Source organism: Lampris incognitus, chromosome 15, assembly GCF_029633865.1.
Source record: "Lampris incognitus isolate fLamInc1 chromosome 15, fLamInc1.hap2, whole genome shotgun sequence".
Taxonomy (NCBI): domain Eukaryota; kingdom Metazoa; phylum Chordata; class Actinopteri; order Lampriformes; family Lampridae; genus Lampris; species Lampris incognitus.
This window is the reverse complement of record NC_079225.1, coordinates 11,585,940-11,598,048: the sequence shown is the minus strand read 5'-3', so window position 1 is coordinate 11,598,048 and position 12,109 is coordinate 11,585,940.

The window sequence follows — 12,109 nt, the reverse complement described above, 5'->3', positions numbered from 1 at the left end:
AGTAGTAGCCACACACTGTGGTAGTAGCTAGCTAGCTAGTTACTGCATCGTGTCAGGTGTGTGTGTGTGTGTGTGTGTGTGTGTGTGTATCAGGGTGGGGGGGGACAAAGCAAGAACAGAAAGAAACTGAAATTATGTAAGCGGCACTGGATTATTTACACGATATTATCATGTGTTTTATTAACATGATATCAATATTTCATTTTCAAATATCACAGTTATCAATACCGGTTATCAACACCCCTATCCGTAAGTAATACCTCTTGGTTCACTTAGTCACTTGTTTTTTTTTTTTTAGATTGCTCATTACGGAGCCAAAAGTGGAGACAAGAGAAGAAAGCGAGGATTACTTATATGGATGGTATACAACAACAACAACAAAATAATAGACCAAACCAAAAAACATGATATTTTACTTCTCAAGGAAGCAGCTGACTTACCATCAGTCGACATAAACCTTCCGGGTTTAACGCCGCCAAAGAACTCAAAGTGTTCATGACTTCACTAATAGCTAACCTGATATCACTGATTAATCTGTTAACACATCTGCTGAATGGAAGTTTTGACGCCTCTGTACATTTCTCTGAATGACGGTTATGAATTAAAACCGAAAGCTGGAAAATGGACTGCATGTCTTTTAATTCGGAGTACGTCCACTGTTGTATCGCCTAAATATCAACGCGTCTCTGCACATAGTATTATATCAAATCATATTATACACAATATCAGCATCACAATATACAAATCAGTGAACGAGACAGAATTAGAACAAAGGGACTCAACAAAACATTTCTTGCAACCTGATAACAGAGCCTAGCACTGGTACTGTTGTAGGATTTGTACTGTTATAAGACTTGTACTGTTATAAGACCTGTACTGTTACAAGACTTGTACTTTATAAGAATTTTACTGTTATAAGACCTGTACTGTTATAAGACTTGTACTGTTATAAGACTTGTACTTTATAAGACCTGTACTGTTATAAGACCTGTACCGTTATAAGACCTGTACTGTTATAAGACCTGTACTGTTATAAGACGTGTACTTTATAAGAATTTTTCTGTTATAAGACCTGTACTGTTATAAGACTTGTACTTTATAAGAATTTTACTGTTATAAGACCTGTACTGTTATAAGACTTGTACTTTATAAGACTTGTACTGTTATAAGACCTGTACTGTTATAAGACCTGTACTGTTATAAGACTTGTACTGTTATAAGACTTGTACTTTATAAGACCTGTACTGTTATAAGACCTGTACCGTTATAAGACCTGTACTGTTATAAGACCTGTACTGTTATAAGACGTGTACTTTATAAGAATTTTTCTGTTATAAGACCTGTACTGTTATAAGACTTGTACTTTATAAGAATTTTACTGTTATAAGACCTGTACTGTTATAAGACTTGTACTTTATAAGACTTGTACTGTTATAAGACCTGTACTGTTATAAGACCTGTACTGTTATAAGACCTGTACTGTTATAAGACCTGTACTGTTATAAGACTTGTACTTCATAAGAATTTTTCTGTTATAAGACCTGTACTGTTATAAGACCTGTACTGTTATAAGACTTGTACTTTATAAGAATTTTTCTGTTATAAGACCTGTACTGTTATAAGACTTGTACTGTTACAAGACTCGTACTGTTACAAGACTCGTACCGTTATAAGACTTGTACTGTTATAAGACTTGCATTGTTACAAGCTTAGCGCATCATTGCATTTGTGCCTCCACAACGCCTGCTCAACATCAACAATATTACACCAGCTGGGTTCCCAGAAAGCAGCCAGAGGAAAACAGACAATGGCTGACAATAAAGACACCTTAAAAAAAAAAGAAAAAGCAACAGAGCCTTAAAAAACAGGAAAGCATAGCTCTGCACCCCCACCCCCCCCACTCCCTACTACCACCACCATATTAAAGTCGTCCTATCATGCTCATTCCAGTTTGACACCTTTATCTGGAGCTCCGCTAGAGTAGCTTTGCTTGATTCACCGTTAAAAAAAGGGTCCTTATTTATCTTATACTTGCACTTTATGCCGCCCCTCAGGTCATCCGTTATCAAGCTTTAAAAGTTCAATTTTTATAAATATATAATTTTATTAAGCTTTTATATATTATAAGCTTTATATTTTACCTTTTTTAAGCTTTATCATCCTTTATCCTTTTACAAGCCGTTTTGGCTTGTTTTAGCTGTCTCTTTAAGCCCCTCCCCCTCCCTAAAAGACCACTGGTTTGTTCTGATTGGCCAACTTGTAGAAGCATGCCAAGGGGAAGCGGTCAGCGCCTTTGGCTCCGCTCCATCCTCACGGGGAAACAGAGCTCCGTGGGGAAACACAGTTTGATGCAACACCGGTGTAGGATTTTCTGTAAGTATAAGCCTACCAAGTCACATAATTTCTCATTGTTAACTGGAAATGGCAACGTCTCAAATCCATCTGTACATGTTTGAGCCCGAATACGGCCCAGAACGTGAGAGTGGACAGCACAAACATCCGTGGCAACAAAGATTACAGCAGGATGTCTCCGGTAAATATTACGCTCACTACCTGCGTACGGTGGATTTAGTCTTTCAATCACAAGCCATATAAAAACGTTTCTATATCTGCCCCTGTTAATCAGTGTACGTGTTGGAAATGCACTAAAATGCCGACTGAAGTGGAGAATGTCTGCTGTCCGTCAATAACGAAGGTTAGGTAGCTAGCTAGTAAAATGTTATTCTGCTTTCGCCAAACTGTATAGCAGCTCCCTGCATTGTCGGTATGCTGGAGTACATTAAATGCCCAGTGTAACGTGCACGGATAACTAGACTCGCCGGCCCTTGGCTAACGAGTCGGACCCTTTAGTCGACTGGTTGGCGTAGTCGCCCGTGGTGCGGGGGACCCGGGTTCGCGTCCCGGCTGCGGTGGATCCCGCCTGCCCCCTGAATTTGCTACACTATAATACTACTCCAGCAGACCGTTTTGTGAGAACGTGTGCATATACTTACCAAGAAGACTGTAGTGTGACAAGCTTTTAGCATGGAATATCTTTGCTTGAGTGTAACTGAGTTTGGTATTATAAAAATTATAGTTGATCGCTTGTTACTTGAAGAAATTCGCATTTGGGGGATCCTGACGTTTATCCTTGGTTGTTGTGTAAATAACACCACGATTTTGAGCGGATATGGTTGGAATATAGGCATATATCGGAGTGCTTGGTCCACTACTTGGTCTCTCCACAGCAGGGAAGTGTGGCGTGCTTAAGTGTGGAAGGCACAAATCATCAAATTATACAGTTACGGAGTACATCTGCATTGCTATGCTGATGATACTCAGCTGTATGTGGCTATAAGGGCTGATGTTCATACTCAAATGACTAACTTAGAGGCCTGCTTGGCTGCTGTGGAAAACTGGATGTCACTAAACTTTCTGCTTTTAAATGTGAATAAAACCGAGATGCCGGTCATTGGCCCTGCTAGCCACAGACACCAATCTGATCAAGCAACGATAACAATCGACACCTCTGTGCTTTCACAAAGTGCGGCAGCCAAAAACCTTGGTGTTACATATGATCCCAGCCTTTCCTTTGATAAGCACAGTAAAGAAATCACCAAGACTGCTTTTTTTCCCCACTTATCTAACAGCTAACACTCGGTCTTTCCTGCCCAGGGCTGACGCAGAGACTCTAATACATGCATTTGTTTCTACCAGACTTGATTACTGTAATGTTCTGTTTTCAGGTCTGCCACATTCTAGCACTAAAAGTCTCCAGATGGTTCAGAATGCAGCTGCTAGAATCCTAATTAAATCTAGGAAATTTGACCATATTACACCAATTCTTGCCTCCCTTCATTGGCTTCCTTTCCATGTTAGATCAGAATACAAGGTGCTTCTGCTGACTTCTAAAATCCTAAATGGGCTTGCCCCATCCTACCAGTCTGATCTCCTTAAACCTTACATGCCATCTTGAGCTCTTCACTCTCAAAATACAGGGCTCCTGTGTGTACCCAAAGTTAAAAAGAAGTCAGTCGGTGGCAGGGTCTTTTCCTGTCGAGCCCCGTTCTTGTGGAATAACCTGCCTGCTCCCATCAGACAATCAGAGTCTGTTGAGTCCTTTAAATCCAAACTTAAAACTCATCTTTTTACTTTAGCTTACAATTAGTTGCCTGTAAGTTGAGTGATTCACAACCTGTACTGCATGGCGGGTTGGTTTCTGTCTCAATGAATTTACCAACCACTGTTCTGCCGATGAGATTATAGCGTATAGTTACTGACTATTGCAAACTGTTCTCTTCTCTCACATGTCTTTTCTCTCTCTCAGAATGTCTTCTCCTTTCTCTTTTTGTGTGTGTGAATGGTGTGATGCAAGTCTCCCTTGTGTGCACGTGCAGTACGTCCTCCTCCCAGGTCTCTATGGTGATGGTGGTCGCCACCTGGACACTGCTTGGCATCCCCCTCATCACATTTTCTTTTTATATATCTTATAAATCCATATAATTTTGTTATCCTGTTTTAATGTTATATCCTTCTGTCACTCAGATGTGTGATGCTGATCGTGTGGCTCGGGTCCTGGGCTTTTCCGGTGGTGTCTGGACACTGCTTGGCATCCTTCACATCATATGCTTCACATATTTATAATTCCATTATAATTCTGTTATCCTCTTTCAATGTTGTATTCTGCAAATTGTATAAACACAACATCCATTGCACGTTGTCCGTCTTGGGAGAGAGATCCCTCCTCTGTTGCTCCCCCTGAGGTTTCTTTCTATTTTTTCTCCCTCTTAAAGGTTTTTTTTTTTCCAGAGAATTGTTCCTTATCCGATACGAGGGTCTAAGAACAGGATGTTGTGTTGCTGTAAAGCCCCTTGAGACAAATTTGTAATTTGTGATATTAGGCTATGCAAATAAAATTGACTTGACTTGCTTGGTGCACGGCTGTATTGTTTTAAGCAAATCGCAGTTAACACCTTAAATAACTTTAGCGCCGAGCGTCCGGGTAGTGTGGCAGTCTATTCTGTTGCCTACCAACACAGGGATCACTGGATCGAATCCCCGTATTACCTCTGGCTTTGTTGGGCATCCTACAGACACAACTGTTGGGGGGGGGGGACTGGGGGGAATAGCATGATCCTCTCACGTGCCATGTCCCCCTGGTGAAACTCCTCACTGTCAGGTGAAAAGAAGCAGCTGGCGACCCCGCGTGTATCGGAGGAGACGTGGTAGTCTGCAGCCCTCCCGGATCGTCAGAGGGGGTGGAGCAGCGACCAGAACAGCTCAGAAGAGTAGGGTAATTGGCCAAGTACAATTGGGGAGGAAAAAAAAAAAGGGGGGGGGCAACTTTAGCTTCATTGTATACGCTCATTGTCTGAACTGAAACTGTATTCATAAGCCATTTGGTCTGATCATCAATACAACACAAACATTTCAGTGACATAATGGTACTTACAGCTTGCACTACTGACTCCTCAACATGGCCTTTTACAGACGGAACAACCCTGTGTTTTAGCACTAGCCTAGCCAAAAATCTGGCTTCATACTGGGCTCTGTTGAGGAAGGACTCCTCTGTGAAGTGACATGAACAAACAAACACGTTGGCATATGGCTGTTGCTGGTCCAAAAAAAGAAACTGTACCCAATGTTGTCTGGTGCTTTCTTCTTTAGGAAAGGTGAACAAATAGAAAATCCAGCATTGAACTGTGCCTGGTTTAGGAAGCAGTCCTTGGTAAAAGGAAGGGGGACATAAAAGGTTTGGGGTTGTACTGCAGAGGAATAGTGGTAAAAAGGGATTTTAATCACAGATTCCTCATTTTGTCTTGCTTTGGAAGTCCATACAAAGGGAATTTGCCTTCTCACCGAAGAAAATGGGGTCTTCTGGACATTGTGATATGCACTAACCAAACTCTTCCCGGTTTTGCACCAAAATCTGTGACCCGTCCGCTCTACCGAACTTTGTTTGAGGGCGGGAAAAGCTAGCCGCTACGTGGGCCTTATGCAGTGTGTTAACATAGTGACGTAGATAAACAACGCTGGACTACAAACGAGGCGGTTCTGGCGGTGTTTTCTGTCCCTTTGGCGTGGACTTTGTGCTTTTTAACTCGACAGACATTTTACCTGCACCTCCCAGCGATATAACACACTAAAGGAAAGGTGAAAAAAACCCAAACCATGATGTGACCTCTTTAATCAGACTCACTTCCCTAGAGAAGTTGCCAGTTGGATAATTGAGATCAAGGTGCACTGCTACCTGATTGTGCGATGAGAGGTGAGAGAGAGTCCAGTGAATTAGTTAGTCGCATTAGCTTGCCTTGGTGGGAGACAGCCTAGCAGGGAGCACATACCCCGGAGGGGGCAGGGAGCCCATTACAATTACACAAAGCTGCTGAGCTAATGGCTACAGTAATGACACGGCTGCACTTAGACAGCCACAAATTTGCTTGCAGATCCACCGCGTAGCTGTAAGTGCTGCCACAAACTAACCGGGACTGCCGCGATGATGCAACGCACACAAAGACATACACATGGCAGCAATCCCCCCCACTGCCTGCCATCTTTCCATTGTTCCCAACAGGGAAGTGACGAGAGGTACCTGCATGCAGCACACAGGCTGGCGGGAGAGAATGACGCAGGCTGGTTTTGGCAGAACAGCTTGGCTGCTGGACTGTGCCAAAGGGCAGACAGTCAGAAACACTTCCACAGAACCTGCATTGGCCATTTGAGCCATAGATGCTCTCTAGAGCGCCGCGGTGGCGTCGTCACAACCTCGCTGTGTAGGTCTGACTTGTACTGTAAGCCCTGACATTAACTCTGATGAATTCTAGTCAGAGGAAGCTCTGAGCTGCAAGGACAAAACAGAGGTTGAAGACACAGACCTAAAAAGACACATTTTGCTTCGAGGCACTTATAGAGATGTAAATAACCTCTTGGAGTGGTGTTCAATTTTGCAGGAGAAAAGACCGGCTGAGAGAGCTGAAGACGTAGTATTGACCTGCCAAGATGTTTGCAATGTGAAAACTTCAGCAGAATTAGCTTAATTGCTTTCACACAAGAGTTTAAGCAAGGAGAAACATTAATTATGGCTTAAGATATCCTGCCAAATATCACTAGCACATGGTAGCTTGGTGCTTTGAGGAAGATTCTTTAGGTTTTCTAGGTGGTTTACCAAGAAGTCATTACCCAATTCATATAATTTGACCATATTAACTTTGCCTTTTAACACACTGATAGTGTATTGATGTATTTATCATATCATTAACACCGAGAACTGGAAGAGCATGGAAATAATGGGTTTACCTTAATCCAAAATTGAATACAAATTGTCTAGATTGGGTTTGTGTTTGTTTGCTATCTGGCAGCACCACAGCGTTGTTCATGAGAAGATTGTGACATTGAAGACTGTGACTGAGTGTTTCCTCCCTGGAAACATATTTTTAATATTACTCGAAATCCTTCACACCGCCTGAAACGGTCCATTCGGCCTAGATTTTATCATGAAATGGGGACTATTTTTAGTTTTCTGATCTTTTCCAGATAAACGGCTCTTGTGAGGAAGCACAGACAAACCCATGCTAGATATCTGACATTCAAGCCATTACACCACAGCGACCCCCTTCGAACATGATGACAGTTGCATCGGAATCAGATGGTTCACATAATCACATCTATCTTATTGAACTAATTGGACCCACAACCAGCCAACACAGTTAAAGGCCCCAAAGGACAAAAGATAGATCACACAAGTCTTTTAGATTGAATTTCCTTCTTGCTAATAGCACAAGACTTGGCCAATAATGAACAACTAGGCTTATGGGAACTGAGATATGTGACGGGCGTCAAACATTACAACACACCCGACAAAAATAACAGGAGTAGCTATTTCCTCATTGGACGCGTCCAATGAGGACGATCCTTGTGGTTACTATCTAGATCTACCTCAAATGCCCGTTGCCATCAAAACATGAAAAAACAAAACCAAAACCAAAATAAAACCCAACAGCCTAAGTAGATCAGCTATATGAAAACAAATGACAGCAACCTGTGGCGCGACGTGGAAACAAACAGCACAATCAGTGCTCCGCAGCAACATGAACTGTCACCACAGCATGAAGGCGGCAGGCCGTCCATGCCAGGACATCAGATGCCTGGTAACACCATCTGGTAGAAGAGTCGGATAGCTGCTATAAAACAACTGGCCCAACTGGTCAAAGTTCTCTGTTTGATTAAAGGATCAGCGCAACCTGTGGAAAACTATCCTTAAGAGAAACACTGCTAACCACTGTGAAAACAGAGCCACTGTAGCTGGCCCGATTCCACTCTAAAACGTCAACCTTAACCAGAGGACATAATCTTGTGCTCAAAATGTCTATTTCCGAAAAGAAAGAAACATATCTGAAGTTTTTAAAACCTCTCAAGTGTCTTTAAGTTACGGCCATTTAAGATATACCATGCTATTTCAGGACATCGATTTTGGAGCATCCTTATTATTTGGACGAGAGAGAAATAACAGGAACTTATAGTTTTCAATCATGGAGACTAGACGTCAGCCAGATGCATGGGGAAATGGAGATTATGACAGCAAGGATATCTGCTCTAGTCAGACTTGGAAAAAATGTGCAACTCTCCACTTCAGAAACCAGTCAGCCAGCCAGCCAGCAGGCTGCTACTGCGGTTTCTCAGCTGCCTGGTGCTCCTGGAATGCAAAGGCAGCCAGGGAGAGCAGCGAAGCAGGCATGTGTTTGGGAACAGAGAGCTCTCAGTGTGCCAAAGAAAAAGCAGTGAATTGATTGCCACCCGATAGGTCCCTATGCTACTTTTTGCCCCCAGCCTTTGGTGGTGAAACCAGGCTGAGTCTAAGGCCAGAGATCTAGGAAGGTACAGAATGGCCCCATTGTTACCGAGTAATATGCAGCGTTTAACCCAGCAGGGCCTGGCCAACCCTCTGTACTGCTGTGCCGCAGGCAGAGAGAGAGAGAGAGAGAGAGAGAGAGAGAGAGAGAGAGAGAGAGAGAGAGAGAGAGAGAGAGAGAGAGAAGAAAGCAGAGAGAAGAAAAGCCAAGGCAAAATAAAAAAGCAAAGGAGGAGGGGGGTATGCTGAACAGAAGCACATGCTGTACAAAAGGTGAGGTGGACAGAACTGAGAGTGAGCGAGGCAGACATATAACAAGTCTTATTTCCATTCACAGGGCACTTCCAAAGCATGCTGTATCCTCACACAAAAACAGAACATAAATTGCATGCCAATATATTGCCGGGGTAATGCACAAGAGTGGAAATGCAAAAAAAAAAAAAAAAACAACAACAAAGAACCGTACTGAAGAGCAGGATGACACATCTTGAAGGGTTGATCACAAATGACTGTTGCTTATTTGGATCATCTACAACGCAGGGACGTACCAGAACCCAAATGCACCAGGAAATAACAGTAGAAAAGCCTGCACGGGAGTGGAATAACAGTAGAAAAGCCTGCACGGGAGTGGAATAACAGTAGAAAAGCCTGCACGGGAGTGGAATAACAGTAGAAAAGCATGCACGGGAGTGAAATAACAGTAGAAAAGCCTGCACGAGAGTGGAATAACAGTAGAAAAGCATGCAAGGGAGTGGAATAACAGTAGAAAAGCATGCACGGGAGTGGAATAACAGTAGAAAAGCATGCACGGGAGTGGAATAACAGTAGAAAAGCATGCACGGGAGTGGAATAACAGCAGAAAAGCCTGCACGGGAGTGAAATAACAGTAGAAAAGCATGCGAGGGAGTGGAATAACAGTAGAAAAGCATGCACGGGAGTGAAATAACAGTAGAAAGCATGCACGGGAGTGGAATAACAGTAGAAAAGCATGCACGGGAGTGGAATAACAGTAGAAAAGCATGCACGGGAGTGTAATAACAGTAGAAAAGCCCGCACGGGAGTAATATACCCTTGACAGACACAACTGAGAGTCCCCCCCCCCCGGAGGAAATGCAGATGCTTTCGCCCCACCGTGGCAATAAAGTTGGGGCGAGAGCCTTTCCTATCAGCCCCACCGAGTCACACGCGTCGACACGTGTGACTGTACTGCCAGACATTTAAACAAAGAGTGCTCCGGGCGGCCAGCCTACACACGCACTGTACATCGGACAAGGAAAACAACACGGAGCCAAACCTTCTGGGCTGACGACCGCGGCCTGACGTCGGGTACCGTTAGTTGGCCGTGAGTCCCCCCCCCCCCCAAAAAAAAAACCCAAAACAGAAAACCACCCCCCCCTCCCTCTCACACGTCGCTGGGTGTCTCGGCTTGGCTACTTTCACATATCGCGGATCACTTTCGGCAACGCAGCTGATCCGCTGCAACGCCGTTGACAGTAAGGGCGCCCCGCGGTGCGGTGCGTACCGTACCAATACCGCGGCAGAGTCGATCGCGGCGTATTCTCACCAACACGCTTGCTCACGAGAAACGAAACGTTTTCGGATACGTCTTTTGGGTTGTTGTCGTTTCAAATTCTCTCAGTTCTGCTCCGGACTTGTGTCTTTAACGAGATAAGCTATTGGACCCCCCCCCACACACACACACACATATATACATACCTCAAATCTTTAGTTTTACAGACATGAAAACGTCGAAGAAGAAAGATAACGACAGCCGTTAACGTTACTGTTTTGGTGGCGCGCATGCGGAAACGGAACATATACAGAGGGGAGAAAGGGACAAGGAGAGAGAGAGAGAGAGAGGGGGGAGAGAGACTATCACACACAGTGAACGGCCTATGCTTAGCTGGCGAAGAAAGAAAACCCCCCAGACCAGACTCACCAACGTAAAAGGGAACCGAAAGCCCTCCAGTATGTGGCTCACAGCGGAGACATGGACAGCGGGTCTGCGCCGTTTCTCTTCTTCTTCTTCTGCTTCTTCTTCTTCCACGGCGGCGCCGCTCCTCGTCCCGAGCCTTGCCAGCGCCTTATTTGGGTGCGCGGAAACGACAAATGCGAGACTCTTGCCAGCCGCCCGGTTCTCGCGCCGTCTCCATGGCAACCCCTGTAAGGGAGGCGGATCTTGGACGGAGACGAGGAACATGTTGTTTAAAGGGCCACCGACCATTTCCCCCAAGACGAGCGTGCTATTTAGGATTTTTGTTAAACATTTATTTTTCCCCCCATCTTCCAGGCAGCCGTTGGTTTCCATGCACCCTCAGTAACGTGTGGAAACGAGCTAACCTGCAGACGGTGTCTTTGCGCATGCTCAGTAATCCAGGTAAGAAACTCAAAGAATGCAGACTCGCTTCACCCGGATACGTTTATTGACAGATACGGTCCATCACTCAGCTAAGTGACCTCTTGGCTCGTGACCGAAGAGGTCACTCAGATGAAATGCATCTGTCAATACACATTGTATCCAGATGAAACATTTTTTCTGATTAACTTGCAGAGACGGGAAACTTGCTGGACAGACGGCATCCACCCCAGTCACTTTAACAGTGTCCTTTATTTTATTTCTGTGTCAAAGGTCACCCCGTCGTTGCGGTATAACCTAGCTGAAAACGCGGATGAAAAGTTATCCAGCGATGATAACTTTGCCAAAGGCGATAAATGTTCACCGTGATGGATTGTTAACTATCTCAATAGGTTTCAAGTCCGTGTGCTGATTTTCATATTGAAATGAATGGGCACCAGTGGTTGCCTGGAGGGCAGGGAAAACTTATCCAAAACGGTCATTTTCCAACGCGTTGGCTAGATGTAAAAATTAAAAATTTAGATACACGAGTTGGTGGCACAGTGGCGCAGTGGTCAGCGCGTTCGCCTCACAGCAAGAAGGTCCTGGGTTCGAGCCCCGGGTTAGCCCAATCTTGGGGTCGTCCCGGGTCACCCTCTGTGTGGGGTTTGCATGTTCTCCCTGTGTCTGCGTGGGTTTCCATTGGGTGGTCCGGTTTCCTCCTGTAGTCCGAAGACATGTAGGTCAGGTGAATCGGCTGTACTAAATTGTCCCCAAGTGTTTGTGTGTGTGTGTCGGCCCTGTGTGATGGCCTGGCAGCCTGTCCAGGGTGTTTCCCGGCCTGCCACCCAACGACTGCTGGGATAGGCTCCAGCATCCCGCGACCCTGAGAGCAGGATAAGCGGTTCGGATAATGGGCGGATGGATACATGAGTTGTAGGTTAGTA